Source organism: Solanum lycopersicum, chromosome 6 (assembly GCF_036512215.1).
Source record: "Solanum lycopersicum chromosome 6, SLM_r2.1".
Lineage (NCBI taxonomy): Eukaryota > Viridiplantae > Streptophyta > Magnoliopsida > Solanales > Solanaceae > Solanum > Solanum lycopersicum.
Genome location: NC_090805.1, coordinates 29,468,516 through 29,485,258, shown reverse-complemented (window position 1 = coordinate 29,485,258; position 16,743 = coordinate 29,468,516). Strand labels below are relative to the sequence as shown.

Genomic DNA, 16,743 nt, shown 5'->3' with positions numbered 1-16,743 from the left:
AGACCAACCATCCCCAGTCCCCACCAAAACAATAATAATTATAAAGTTTATGTTTAAAAAATATTTTCAAATTTTTCAATTTTTTTACCATTCCCACCCCTCATGCCCCACCCCGCCCCCTACCCCACCCTTACCATTCTCCCCTAAAAAATAATAATTTAAAAGTTTATTTTTGAAAAATATTTTTAATTTTTTTTTACCTCCAACCCCCTCCCCCCCCCCTAAAAAAAATTTAAAGTTTGTTTTGAAAAATGTTTTCAAAATTTTTAAAAAATATTCTTTTTATCCTGTTTAAAAGAAATTTAAGATTTTGTTTTTTTAGAAAAAAATAAAGTTCTGTTTAAAAGTTAGGCCCCCATTCGGGTGTGGTTGAATTTCAGTTCGAGAATTGGGGTCAAAATATTCAATTTGGAAGTCAAATTTGGTGTCTCGCATTGATTGTTGGTTGTCGAGGTTGGATCATAATTGGAAAGTCAGGTCTTGATGCAAGTGTCGAAGTCAAAACCTGGATTGATGGATAGTGTTCAAGTTTGGTTATCAGGTTAGGTCCCGATTCGAATATCCAATTATGAATGTCAAGTCTCAAATCAAAATTCGGTTCAAGTCCTGGGTCTAATCTGAGGAACAAATTTCAGATTTGTCGTTGAATTGTTTCCTAATTTGCGTGTCTGGATCATGTTCTAGATCTATTATTAAGATTGATTTCCAAATCAAAATTTATTTCTAGTTTATTGTAAAAAAATAAAAGCTATTTTCTTTAAAATGTTTTTCACTCACAAAGCAACCACTAAAAATATTTTTTATTCACCACCTATTTCTTCAAAGAAACTCATGGTAACGAATAAAACAGTTAAATGCAACTCTCAAAACATCTCATATTTCTATTTCTTCAAATAAAAATAAATTCATAACCTCAAACAAATCTATTTTTTAAAATTGATTATATTTTTGGCACAAAATTCAAGTGTAAAACCTTCTCCATCAAGTGTAGCCAAACATGATAATTGGCGTGTAATAAAAAGAAATGTTCTTAAAAATTTTAATAATCTAACTCTCGAATTTACTCCAAATAGGCTTAAAATTTAAACACAAATTTCATGTATCAAACAATGATTTGTCACAACCTTCAAACATCAATTTTTCAATGCCACAAATCTAACAAACTCATTTTGTAATAACAATGATTTGTCACTACTTTCAAGACTCGAATGATTTTAACTCTCTTTTTGTATTGGATTTCAAGACTCACTTCTTCAAAGCAATATATTTCAATTACTACAAATTAGAAAACATATTATTATGCAACAACTTAGAAAAAGTGAAGCAAGCAACCTTGCCTGAAGTTGCCTTATATTAGGTGTCAGTTCTATTTATTTTTTTTAAAAATAAATAAATAATGGGTACATGTTAAATGGATACATACTCTGAAATTTTTACATAAATATATCATAGAAAATAATATAAGAATAAGAAGAACATAAGTAGCAACACACATTAGAACCCAACACCATGTTTCTATTGTTTTTTGTGATTCACCTTCAGGGCTTACCAGTAGAGGATATGACTGACTCAGATATGTCAAGCCAGTCAGTCATATGAGATCTGCTCACAATCCACTAATAAACCTCATCAAACCATATAAACAAAAGTATCAAGAAACTTGAGGTTTTCAAATAACAAAAATACACCAAGTAAACCTTTCTACAAATTTCATCTGTTGTAGATTACTGCTATCTTGCAAACGTCTAGTAAGAATGAATAAAATAGACAATCTAAAAATGACTGGGAGGGATACACAAACTATATCCTCTACAAGTTTTCAAGTCAAATTTCTGCCTAATGTTCTTAGATTGACAAACAACTCCATTTGAGAAAACCTATTGAACGTAGATACATTTGAAGTAGCAAAAGACGATAAACAGGCTGAAGACACTATGGAATAAACAAAATGATGTTCAGATCTTAGAATCAAATAAGATACAACAGAAGAAGATTTGTATCTTCTCATACAATAATGAGGCAAATCAACCAACACTAGCTAGACCATCAGAAGAGCTAAGATGGGAAAAAGCAGCTTTACCTCTTCCTGTGGAAGCAATACAATAAATCTCTTGGTCATTGTTATTCTTCAACATCGTCAGTGGCCTGGCTCCCAATACCTGAATTTCTAGTCGTGAGATGCTTCTTATGCTTCCTGCTCTTTGCTTTTTTGGCTTTCATTCGGCGTTTTTTCTCATTTGCATCAACCCAAGCATAATCAGAAGGTATGTGGAATGGGTCAATCTCTTCATGGAAGCTGCAGCTTTCACTGTCTCTAGATTGGCCACCGTGACTTCCCCTCATCCATGAAATCCATGATGCAGAGCCATCAGATTGCTTTGATTTAGCATCTTGGAAATGTGCAGGGCTTGAAGGAGGGGTTGAGAACTCCTCCACTGGCTGAAGCTCCTCAAACTTGGTAAAAGTAACAAGCACACGGATCGTTGGAACAATAGGAATAGCTACCTGAGATGCAGCAAAATATAGTGAGTCTACGCAAACTCCATAATACAGTCAGATGTGAATTAAAGAGATCGAGCATACTAGCATATCTTTCAAAACAAGGTTACAACAGACAAAATAAACTCTCAATTCTCACACCTTAATACTCCCCCTATTCCATATTTAATTAAATTTGTGAGGCAATGCACATTTATCAAGAAAAACATTCAAAGACATAATTTAAACCATACTTTCCACTATTGTCCTTTATGAAATCATAAATGTAACTTTATAAGTAGTGTAATTCTCCTAGAAAATATCAAACTTCATTAAAGGAAACGACAAATATGGAAAAAATTCAAACTTGAACTTTGAACAATTCAATTATTTTGAACAATGAAAAAAGCCCCAGAGGGAGTACAATAATGGCAAATATCTAAAATACTGTGTTTTTCTCAAAGATGTAAAAGTCGTTTTTATTTGCTAGAAACATACTACGATAAGAATGTAATTTTGTCTGAAATTGATGATCTGCGCTTTTAATATAATTCATTGAAATTGAATTATTTTTAAGGTTCTAATGTTAGGAAATTCACAAGCCAAGCCCTACCACTACTCAACTGTATGCTAGTATTTATGTTACTAGCCAAGAATGTCAACAAATAAGTGCTCCATTTCATTTTATACAAAGTTGTTTGATTGAACACAAAATTTTAGAAAGAAAGACAGACTTTTGGCAAATACCAAAAGTACCCTTTGGACTTGTGCTCTTAAACATTTTATGACATTTTTATGGCTATAAGAGCATGACGTGATGGGTAAAATAAAAAGTTGATCATTAAATAGCTATCAAATATAGAAATGGGTCAGATTATTAGAAACAAACTAAAAAGAAATAATGTCATTTAAAATGGAATAGAATGAGTATTTATTAAAGAGGGAAATCAAGTCCACTAAGCTCCCACTATGCACAGAGTCAGAGGAAGGACCGAATCATAATAGATTTATCTTCTGCAATTGTTTCCACGGGCTGAGCCCAGGACTTCATGGTACACAGCAACAACTTCTATTATTACACTAAGGCTCCTCTTCAATAAAAAGTATTTAATCTCACTATATTAATGTAGCAATAAAGATAAGCTCAGATTCCAACTTCCGAAAAATAAGTAGTGCTCTATAATTCATCTGAAGTATGTCCAACACATGTCTATGCATGTTGCAAGGACAAGATTTCTAGATTATTAGTAATATTCCATATGAACAAGCAATTCCCTCTTTATTTATGGAAATTGGTACAACATTTTGTCAAAACTTAGGGTAGGAATCAGGCAACTCATGCACAGGCCAAGATAAGAATGGACGATCTTTAGACCTTTTCTGTTAATCATAAAACGCCTCAACATTCCTTTTTTTTTAAAAAATAAATCCTTCACGAAATGAGATCCTCAACATGTATGATCCACATATGACCTCAAATGGATGTCATTTTTATCCTCAAGTTGTAGGTAGTACTCTAACTATCGACCATAATTTTTTTCTTGACATATCAAAATGCTAAATTTATCTCTGATTTCTCTGTTGTTTAAGGTCAAAGTATCCACTCCAATGTTGATTGACCAAATCCAGTACGTATCCCACGCCCATACTAGTGCCGGTGTCTTGACAACACAGGTGCAGCACCACGAACGAAGAGTATGTCGAACTTGGACCACTATCGACAACGCAAACATGTTACTCAGTACACTTGCTACTTTCAAATCTCTACTGTTGCATATATACAAGCTGGAGGGAGAACTGTTTAAGCTAATAGTAGTTGTAAGGAATTATTGGAGTTCCATTTTTCATGTTGAGACAACCATTCCACAAGACTTTCTTTACGCTAAATGTCGCTAATACCTAATTACCCTTCTCCTACTTATACCATGTGTGAAAGACAGATAGTTCAAGTTTTAGTAAGTTCATAGTGTGTTTTTAACAACTTATACAAAAGACCATAACTACCTAGGTCCACCAAAACTGAAACTATTTCAGCACAGTCCTACTGCTTTATCTTTTCAGAATTCAAATGGGCAGGTGGCCTCATTTTTCTTTTAATAATAATAGACACACATTTATCGTACAGGATAGGAACATCCATTTTATTTCCAGTTCTGCTCATTAAACCTCTTCTGTTCCTCGGAGATACACTTGATTCATGGAGGAATATAGAGAACATAACATAATTTGATTGTTAACAAGCTCTTTCAGCCTCTTTGGAGTGAAAGAAATAAGAGATTGCTTCACCATAACAAGAATGTGCCAGGCAAGATAACAGAGGCTCTTAGCAACTGGGAGGGAACATGTTCACATGCTAAGGATAGGAGTAGATGGAGAATTGTCCCAGCTTGTATCTGGTGGGCAATTTGGAAGGAGAGGAATTCCAGATGTTTTGAGAGCTTAGAGAGTGATGTGCAGAAGATCAAGTTAAATTTCATCTTACTGCTATGTTTTTGGTGTAATCAAATTTACTCTAATGATACTGTGTCTATCATAGATGTTCTAGATTCTTTACATCTTGGGAAGAAAGACACTAGAGCTCTATTATAAATATGGTTTCAGTGCTACCCAAGTACTGTTTTGAATCTTGATTTGATACAAAGTTACTGATTTCAAAAAAAAAAAGACCATCTAGTAGATGCATAGTTACAAGGAAAGGAAAAGGCATCAACGAAAGAACTAATGAATCCCTTGTAAATCTAAGACAAGGGAGCTAACAAAACCAAATGACTGATCAGTGCTAATTACAGTAGTCATACTAGTCCAGCAAAAAAGATTCACTAGGCCCTTTGTTTTGAGGGAGTGATTTGGAGTTGAGATTCCATCAAACACCTCCTATTCCTCTTATTCCATATGGACCAGAAGATAGCAGCAGGGATCATCCTCCAAATTCTTTAGATGGCTTTATCAACCCTCCACAAGCTCTGGTTCCAGTGTGCCTCTTATAGGGTCTGGCATGACCCATTTTGACCGAAAATTCAGTAGAGCATGCTTCAAAAATATGTGGCTACTGCACAGAGCAATAGCAAAAGGTTTATAGTTTCAAACATAGATAGCACCTGTTTACTAACTGGACACCCTTCCTGTTGAGATTGTCTTGAGTCAAACATGCTTCATTTAGGGCAGTCCAATTAAAACAAATAACCTTAGGAGGTAACTTTATCTTCCATGTCAATTTCAAAGGCCATCTATCAACTACCTAATTATGAGTACCATGCTGTCTGTAGCATTCTTTCACTATGAATGTTCCCTTGCTTCCCCAACACATAGCATCTGTTTTGTTCTCATCAATGGTGTACTCTTCCACTTCTGCGAGCAGTACTATCAAGCTGTGCATTTCCCAATCATTAAGTGTTTTTCTAAGTAGAATAGTCCAGTTGTTTCCATTTCTGTTTTGTGCTATGGTGGAGTTTTTATCCACAACAATCTGATAAATAGATGGAAACTTCTCCACAAGTGCCATTGAGCCACTTGTTCTCCAAAATCTAGCATGTGCTCCATTGCCAGGTCTAAAGTAAATGTTTTGGAAGAATTCAGTTCCCAGCTTCGTAATGAGTTTCCAGTTACACCACACTATGGAGCGTTAGAGATTTTTGTGATCCAGATATCTTTCTCTCCAGCTTGGTTCCACTCCTCCGTCCAGAGGCTTGAATCCCCAGCGCAATACCTCCAAAGCCATTTCATAAGACGACACTAGTTATGAAAGACAATTTCTAATACCTAGACCACAAAAGCATTTTGGTTCTGTGACTCTCTCCCGTTTATCTCGTGGAATTTGTGAGTACTACTGCTTCCTTTCCAAAGGAAATTCCTCTCGATTTTATCTAACTACTTTAAAACCTTATCAGCGATGGGAAACATAGACATATAGTATGATGGTAAGCTTTCAAGAACATTGTTGATAAGAGTTAGCGGTTAGCCTTCCGCCCATGAATATGTAATGTAATTGTCAGGAAGCTAATATCTTTTCAAACTTCTCTATGATCCAGTCCATACTTAACAATTCTTGAATTTCGCCCTTAAAGGAAGACATAAGTAAGTAGTAGGGAATGTCCCAATGCTAAAAACCAAGATGCCTGAGAGTTCCTCTATGTTTGACACATGATTGACAGGATATATGATGCTTTCCAAGACATTGATATGTAATCATGATAGAGCTTCAAATAGAGTGTCAGATTTAAATATCTAGCTTGAGATTCTTCTGCCTCACAGAAGATTAGGGTGTCATCAGCATACAACAAGTGAATGGTGACTTGGTTCACAGCGTCTGACCCTACTTTGAAGCCCTTAATCCATTGTTGTTCTCTGGCCTGCTTTAGCATTTTGCTTAGATCCTTCAGAAGTTTAAAAAATCATGCTTGTGTAATTTATACATTTGGTAAGAAGAACAAGTTTTGTATAGTATAGATAGTTGTAATTCGTTGGATGATTGTGGTTCTCACAAAACCAAATGTAAATAATTTAACACCAATTTGGTGTACTTTTTTTTATAACCAGGAAATAGTAGAGGACCAACTGACCGTTGTTCGAAACTCCATGAAAAATAGCCTCGCCAAACTACCCTTCACTTAACCAGGCTTTTGTATGTAGCGAGGTTCGAACTCGAGACATGGACCTAATGCACACATCACCATCCATTTCTTTACCATCACCAATATTTTACTAGGAGGTCAACTTGGTGTACTTATAATGAGATATACTTGAATTACACAAAAAAATAATTGGAGAAAATTCCAACCTCAGTATGAGTAGCCATATAGTTTTTCTGTTTTCACCTAAACAGAATCAAGAAAAAAACGTATGAAACAAGTGAAGAAAAAGGAGAGGAGGTAAAAAGATAGATATGGAAAAAGCCAACGGTACAAAAATCTCCACCATACAGAACGATCTGTTTACTCAGCCTTTAATTTAAACTCCCCAAAATTCACTTCACCTTTGACGTTGTTATACTTCAATCCTACCGTCACACCAACATAAAAAGAGAGATCACAAAGGAATCTTACTAACAGTAAAAAAAAAGTCAATTTAGTTGAACTTTGAAGAATATCCACAATAATGTCTTATATGTATACAAGAATTCACACGGGATAGACTTTTTAAGGAGCAGCTTTTAAATTTTGACATATTAAGAAAAGTTGTACAAAATAGTTTCGCAAGAATCTCTCCTCCTCCTTCCTTAACCCTTCTTCTTCTACTCATTTCTCCTCCCATTGCTTATTTGTGGTTGGAATTGATGTGATAATATTCCACTAAGCTTATATTGGCTATCTCATCAATGAGTTGCATTTGGTTTGGTTGGAGAAAATTGAATAACACCATCATTGGTCCTTGTTGAGCATGCAAAAAACTTATTGAAGAAGACAGTGGATCAATTGATTTTGAAGGTTTAGGTTGAATCAAATCATTGGAAATAATTGGGATTGGTGATAGAAATTTGTATATAAAAATCAGAACTGACTGGAATTGACTTGGACAACTTTTGAAGCAAAATCTTAGTGAAATATACCCAGCAAGTAATGGTGACCTGTCAGGATTTTATAACCAATTCACGCACTTTGTCAAATTTTGTGTCTTCATTCTGGTGATCCATCGGAGTTTGACCAGAAATCTTGACGAATAATGATAACTTGCTGTTAAAGTAAGTCTTGGGCAAATCCTGTTGATCACAAAGATTTTGCTTTGCAATCCTGGCAACCACCAGGAGTGTGCTTCTAAATTCTGCTGCGAAGGCTATTTTTCCAGGACTTCTCTTAAAAATATTTAAATGGTGCCACAGAAAGATTCTATTTATGCAAATCACCCATGTATATATGACACAACCCCAAGTCTTGATCACTCTAATGTGCATATCATTGGATGATTAAAGTAACAAAAGGATGAGATAACATGTCACAAGCAACAGTGCATATGTCATACATAGGAACAAACAAGATAAGGAGGTGCTCCGACATGCAATTTAGACTTCAAATTTGAAATTTTGATTTCAAATTTGTTTGTTTATGAAACTTTTGAACAAAACTTCCACACCAACTTCAAACTTTTATTTCAAATTTGTTGTTTCAATTTCTTTGTAATTTAAAATTCGACCCATAATTTTATATTTTCAAAAAGGACCCATGCTTGACATGAAGAGATTGTTCATACCATTTGAAAGGACTATATTAAAGAACAACCAGTTACTAGTATTGCTGATTTTTTGGACCAGTGGATCTTTGTAAAATTGTGTATCTGAATGTCTGTAATATAGCATGTAACCTCAAGCATTTATTTAAAAAAGGAACATGAAAGTATACAATTTATCAGTAAGGTGTTTTAGGATATTATGATACCTTATTTACAAATTATGCTTTGCTCATTAGGGAAGACTGTACAAGAATTGGGGAAGTTCCGATAATTTTCACAAATTGTGGGGTTTTCATGTTTATGAGAAAAACTACAACTTCAAATCAACCTCGACCCAATCAATGGTTTCAATCATGACTTCTAGTTCATGTCCAAACGCATCTAATACACATGGAACAAAATTCTAAATAGGGAAACAACGGGGTTCGTATTTTGTTCCACCAGTCATGTGATCCTTTTTTGAAACACAGACGTAATAACATCGGTAGGTTCATGGTGGATGCACGTGGCGTGCATATTATGAGGGTATGGAAATATTAAAGACCCCACCCTTCATTTAGAGCCTCTGACATAAGCATAATCTAGCCACGTGCTAAAGGAAGTTCAGAATATATTAACAGTAAAATAAAGACCAAGGAGAAAGAAGAAAAAGCAAGAGGGAAGAGAACATAATAGAAAAGGTATCATGTACCTTGACTGGAAATGTGCCAGGGGGTAGCTTAGTAGTCAAAAGCTCCCTCAACCTTCTAATAGCTTTAACCTTGTTGGCTAATATGTCCAGTAATGGCAAAAGCTCTTCTGTTTTCAGCGAGAAGTCAGGTGTCAACCATAAAATAGGTCTTAAACCTTTTTGTACTCACTTTCACTCTTAGACTCACCCAGAGGCCCTTTTTTCTTTTTCTTCTTGCCGTTCTTATCTTTGCTCCGTTTAAGATCTCTGGTATCTTCCCCTTGAACTTCAGATGATGATTTATGAGGTTCATGGGATTTCTGCTTGGTATTATCTGGAGCCAACTTTGAGAACCTTTTCACAATCTTTGAATCCTCTAAATCATCACCAGTTCCTTTGGAATTTTTCTTGTTCCAACCAAACCAACTCTTCTTCTGTTTAGGAACACCATTGGATTCACAACTTCTGAATGAACCTCCACTAGAGTTGTCATGGCAATCCTGAACCTCAAGGTCCTCCTCATCATCACCAAGTCCATCTGAATTACCCGTTCGAAGTGCAGAATTTAATTGCCTTCTTTCTTCAGCTGTTAATACACCATCATAATCGTCGTGTTCACCACAGTTTGTTAATTTACCATCATCATTCATTGAAAAGAGCTCTTCATCAGTCATGGCACCGGGAACACGCCTTGATTTTACACTAACCATCACATGAAGCATATCATATACACTTGCCTTCCACGTACCGACCATTTCTGTCCTCTCCTGTCTCCTCCAATTTAAGTGAGGAACAAGCTCAGCCTGAGTAACATCAATTCCTGGCCTATACATATTTGCTTGAGACATCAAAGCAACTTCATGGGCTACTTCACCTTCAGATGGTTGCACACCAGCTCCCTCTAATGCATTTGTGATCTCCTTCTCCTTATGAGCAAGGACAATTAAAGAACCTGGAGGTAAGGATATGCTACTAGTTTCTGATGAATAGCCCTCTCCAAGAAAGAGGAAAGTTTGATCCGAACGTTGAATGCGGAACCCATCAAATCCCGCAAGTGTCATATCGGCACGAAGATTAGAACCCCGTTTCCAAATGCGATACGTTTCTGACGGAGCAATTCGACTGATGAACGGAATTACAGAGCTCTCAAAGTGAAAGGTCATCTCCATATAGAAGTCACGAATACGAGCAGCTGAGGCGACAATCCTAGGAAGTCTACGGCACCACTTGGCCCAAGCAAGAGGCTGATAGTGACAAGCAATAATCATAGCAATGTTCTCCTCCCTGGTACACACTGCTTCCTGAAGAGCACTCCAACCATTCTCATTCTGAAGACTCCAATCAACACCTGTAGACATCAAATTCTCTGCACTGATTGGGTCCTTCAAGCGAACAGCAAGGTGCAAAGGAGTTTCACGACCAGGAACATCTCGCCTATCAATTACTGCAGAAACAACATCTGCATCAATCTCAGCAGCTACAGACTCTGCCTCAGTGTTTACTTCACCGGCCTTGGCAAGACAAGGTAGACAATCAATAATCTCTTTCAAAGTGGGATAGTCTCGCTTAGCTACTACCAAATGAGCTGGACTATGAACATACTTGGACCAATCTTCCATTGAAGAGGTTTCTTCAAATCTGGTCTGTTGCCTTCCAAGATGATCTCACTTACAAACTAGAATTCACCCATCTTTTTCTTTTTTACCCAAAAAAAAACTAAATTAAAACAAGAAATCTCTAGGCAAATATTGTACGAATTACAACAATGCCGGAGGAGATCGTCCAGTATACAGCAAGCTCAAATCCGATCAAGAGAATAAGAAAACGAAACTGCATTCATTTATCGATCGATCGATCGATCTGGCAAAAATTAAAAAGCATAATATCCAAAATGAGAAAGAAGATGCCTTACCGGAAAAAAATAAAGCAATGAAAGGAAAGGGTTGGTGAGAGAGAAAGGGTTGGATTGAGATCTCAAGAGGGTTTCTGTGTACATGTATAGCACCTTCTTCCTCCCTACCCTCTCTCTCCCTTCACCATCTACTACTGCTCTTTCCTCTTTCCATTTTCTTATATTTTTACCAAACTACCTTACTCAACCCCATTTTTCAATTTTTTTTCTGCACCAACCTAAACAATGCAACTGCATGGAGGAGGAGGACGCGATGATTATCCCTTCTCTCAAATCACAAGTTTAAATTATTGTAAGAAATATTACCAACTTTGACCCTAAGCCTTAGTATTATAATTGATTATGGGAAAAGGGTCTGATATACCCCTCAACTTTGTCATTTGGAGCTGATATACCCCTCGTTATAAAAGTGGCTCATATATGCCCTTACCGTTATACAAACGGCTCACATATACCCCTGCCGTTACAAAATGGCGCACATATACCCTTCATTTAACGGAAGTTAAAAAATTAGTTTTAAATTTATATTTATTACTTCGAATTTTTTTTAAAAATTATTTAGGGGTATATATGATTCTTCTATCAAAGTTTAAGGTATATTTTAATTTTTTTCATACATAAATTATTTTTTGACTTCTTTTATTATAATTATTTGAATTTCTTATTCTTATTTTGTTGTTTTCTTTCATTCCTTAGTTTAAAGAATAAAAAATTAAACTATTTTTTTGTGTATTGTAATTTAATTTCGTATTCGAAGAAAAAATTTGGTTATCTACAATAAGTTTTACAAGAATATTAGTGAAACACAAATAAATTTGATTATCAAAATAATAATTATAAATTAGTCATTGAAACAAAAAAAAAGTCAAAAAAAAATATGTTTGACAAGGATTAAATTTACTCATATGAGATTATATCTTTTTTTAAAATAAAAATTTAGATAAAAATTATTATTTTTTTCATTTCCGTTAGAGGAAAAGGGTATATGTGAGCCATTTGTTTACAAGTAGTGGTATATATGAGCCACTTTCATAACAAACGGTATATCAGCTCTAAATGACAAAGTTGAGGGGTATATCAGACCCTTTTCCCTTTGATTATTTATTAAAATCCCCTTTTCGAGGAGAAGGGTGGAACCTTGTAGACGATTTAGTAGATATAATTTGAGGACATGTATGGTTAGATTTCTTTTGTATACTTGGTAAAAAATTTCATATCTTAACCAAACCCTTCACATAGACTCGACTCACACCTGTATGATTTCAATGCTACGCCTTGAACCATTCGGTCATCTCTTCCACATAATGATAAAGATAAAAACTTATGTGAATAGCGAGTCAATCATAATCTATATTCCATTACTGGATATGTATGATTAGGGTTGACAAGGGATCTCGGATGACCCAACCCAGGTCGGTACCAGTTTGAGTCTCAGTCCCGACCGACAATATGCGATGGTTGTATAGGGGTGGGGGGACGCGATTTTGTCCCGCTCAATCCAGCCTGATCTGTCTAGATTGAACCAATCGAATCTCACGAGATCGATTTTAATTTTTTCTTTTTTAAAGTTAGCTGTTAGAGAACGTTGACCCATAACCCCCTACCCTTTAAACTTTTATTTTAACCCCAAAGTTTCATAGAAGATACATTGTAGTTCGCATTTTTACATAATAAATATCTTTCTATCCCTTACTATTTCTCACATATTATCTACTTTCACATCTATATTTTTGAATTCTTGATTCTACTAATCTCAAATTCTCAATTCTCAATTAATATCATAATATTTATATTTCAATAAACATCATAATCTTTAGTTTTTCAATTTATTTATATTTACTTATATTCTTATAGAGAAATCAAGTTACAAGTTAAATTTATAACAATATTTTTGAAGCAAGCTTTATGTGTATAGTATTGGTTATAACTGTCTACTATCTAAGTAGACATTTTGTTTCGTTTTATCTTTTAATTTATTATTTTTTCCGCAATTATTTTTTGTGTTATTATTATTTTTATAATACATTTCACATTTGTTATAAGTTCTAATAAAATATATATATAGATAAGATATAGTAACAAACACCATTTCTAGTATATTTTATTTTTCTAAAAAAAGTACTACAAAAAAAAGTAAGTGTGGTGGGTCTTCTTCTTAATTTGTCACGCCCGGGGAGCACCCCCTAGAAGTAACATGACGTACTTGACCTCTCGGAGTTCTTATACAAGCCCATAGTTATCATTCATCGCATTGTCATAGTAAATTTAGTGGAAAATTTAAAACTTTTCATAGCACATCATATGCTAGAAATATCAATTCATTTATATATAAAATATAAGTCATAATACATATTTAGACTCCAAGTCTCTTTTGATATCTTAGACTCAACATCATAGAATAGAATAGGGACACGACCCGTTTAACATAAAACATTAAATAGACTATTACAAAACTTTAAACATAATTTGACATAAGACATCCTTGAATCTTAAGGATTCCTTTCCTTGAGCTTGGAAACACATATCAAGCTCTTCACTATAGAGACATCCTTTAAGCATTCATAAAGAGAAGAATAGAGTTAGTACAAGAATGTACTAAGTATGACAATCATGCAAAAACATGCATTTAAAAGAGACATTTTTCTTGAAACCACGTATCATGCCTTTTTTTGTGAAAACTTCATAATACTTGATACATTAAGCATTATACAATTTACGTTCTTTATTTACACATATACCATAGTCATAATATCACATAAAATCACACATAGAATTTAAGTCACATTTTGCATCATTTTACAATAAGCTTATTTCCATTTATAGTCAACACATCACTTTACAGTGAATTCATTCAACTTCATTTCCTAAACATCCCAAGTAACCCTCTAGTGATACTCGGTGCAATACATCACCTTAAGGCCACAAAATACTCATACATACCATCTACATAAGCCAATACATACCTTTATATAATCATTTCATATAACAAGGCACATACTTCACATTAAACCCAACATAAGACTTTACTCATAATCCTAATTTAAGTCTACTAGTGCAATGCACATTTGAAGCCCCATAACCTCACACATACATAGTAAACCTATCATACGACCACAATCATTAACAATTCACCTCATATGTCAACATAGTAAGTATCAACACTTCATTTACACCAAGTAATACACTATCATATAGACTCATTAGGAATCATACCATGCATATCATCACAACAAGTAGACAACACTAAAATGTCATGCATAAGGAACATAAACATAATCATACACATTAGAACACCTTCCTAGAACTCCATTCAAGAGCTACATGTGCAATACATAGGTGAAATCCCATACCCCTACCTACACTAAGCAATTTTACTTAGGTTATCCTAGTTAGGGTCCAGTTCTTTACTTCCATTGTTCATTTTACTTTAGGAAAACTATAGCCTTATCGACACTATGACCATGGCTACTACATGAATTTGGTGTTGTAGAACCTTACACCAAGGGAAGATGCTCTACCTTGCCAAAGTAGAACAATAACATCATGCTAGCATATTAGGTGATATCACTTGCTAGATCATATGGGGAAAACATAGTTTATGAAACTTGGACGCATATATGGAAACCCTCTTTATGCCAAATGGGGCATAGTAGTTATACACCTTGTGAGAATTATGGTGAGCCTACCTTCCCACATTCGGAAGGGACACCTCTCAACTTTAAGTTTCACTCAATGCTAAGCTAAGTTTCCTTTATTAAAAAACTTGTATTAACATTACTTCATAAAATTGAGATTAGGAGAGTTAAACCTTCATATGCTTAGCTTATCTTATAGGTTACACATGAGAGTTCATCAACCTAAATCATGTGAGAAGTCTTTTCACATGGACATAACATATGTAAAGCACAATCTATTTTAGGGTACACTTGAGAACATCCTTCAAGGCCCCTCTATTGACTAGATCATCATACATGTGTGTATATAAATATATGTGAGCAATCCTTTCACACAACATATGAAGATAACACATGTTCATACATTAACATAATCATGCATTCAAATTCATGTGAATAGAAATCCAAACCTACGAACTATCCAATCAACGCATACATGTGCCATGCATAGACAAGGTCCCATACCCTTGCCCATACTAGTACACCTATCAAGTCATCCTAGTTAAGAGATACATAATCATACTTTATGAAAATATATATCACATGCATAGTAGTAGACACAAGTGCATATGACCATACCCTTTTATTAGACACCATGAAGCTGTACTACTTGTAAGCATACATGAAGTGTGAGTGTATGTACATTGGTCAACATGATCACATAATGAATATCAATAACACATTGAGGCAGCCACCCTCTTAGGACCACTATGCCCAACCAAACATAGACCACACACCACATAATAGCATAGGAGACAATATAACATCAATACTCGCTTTCAAGACTCCTAACCATAACTAATCACACATTCATGTAGGGGTATGAAGGTAAGGGGTAATTTCTCATTTATACTTCATCATTGGAAGAACCTAAACTAACCCTAACATAGTCATTCACATACATATTACATGAGCAATACAACCTAGATCACAACTAGAATGCATGACTAGGCATGCTTCACATTTGGTGATCATCACCACCACACCTTCATAATACAATTTCCTTCAAGGCCATGATCAAATCATATATATAATGACAATAAAGTAAACACCACCAACATAACTGAACCATACCACACAATGCCATCCAAGGCCAATTCTATCAACAATACTATAGAAAAATGATGAAAGTAGGCAATCTTACCAATTCCTCAACCTTTGGTCATCATTGATCAATACTCCTTTTTAATCAATAATTCAAGTATAGGGAAGTAGATAAATGTACTTTACTATAAATGAAATCATGCATAAACCACTGCAAGATCATGCTACTAGCAAGTTCACTACATCATCCATTCACTACAAAGTATAGAGACATAGATCTCTTACCAATTTCCCTTGCTTTGATCATCAATCACAATTAATTAATAATATACATGTAGGTAAGTATATAAAGAGGTAATAACCTAAACTAAATCATTCTTCAATATCCTTAGAATCGAGACCATACAAGTATTCTATATTAACAATTAGTAGTAGATAGAAGAACATAAGTCAATTACTACCTAATCTTCAAACCTTGATCCATATTGGATCCATTACATATAACTCATAATCAAATTACATAATAGGCAGTAGATAAGTCAATTTATCACAATTGAAACTCATAGCAATCATTCTAGCATCAAGATCACAAGATACTACATTAGAAATCGATAGAAGATACAAGAACATAGGCTATTCTTATTCAAACATTCATAACTCGATCCATATGGATAAATTTCATATAGTTCATCAGGAATATACATAATAGTCAGTAGATATAAGAGTTTAACATAATTGAATCACAATTCGATTTGCATAAGATCAAGATCATAAAGCCCACACATAGGCTAAATCGAGAGTTT

At 34.6% G+C, this 16,743-nt stretch overlaps 1 pseudogene; it reads right to left on the bottom strand.

Moving 5' to 3' along the window:
• Window positions 1-1,940: 1,940 nt before the first annotated feature.
• On the bottom strand, window positions 1,941-11,020 carry LOC101256492 (uncharacterized; annotated as a pseudogene).
• Window positions 11,021-16,743: the final 5,723 nt, after the last annotated feature.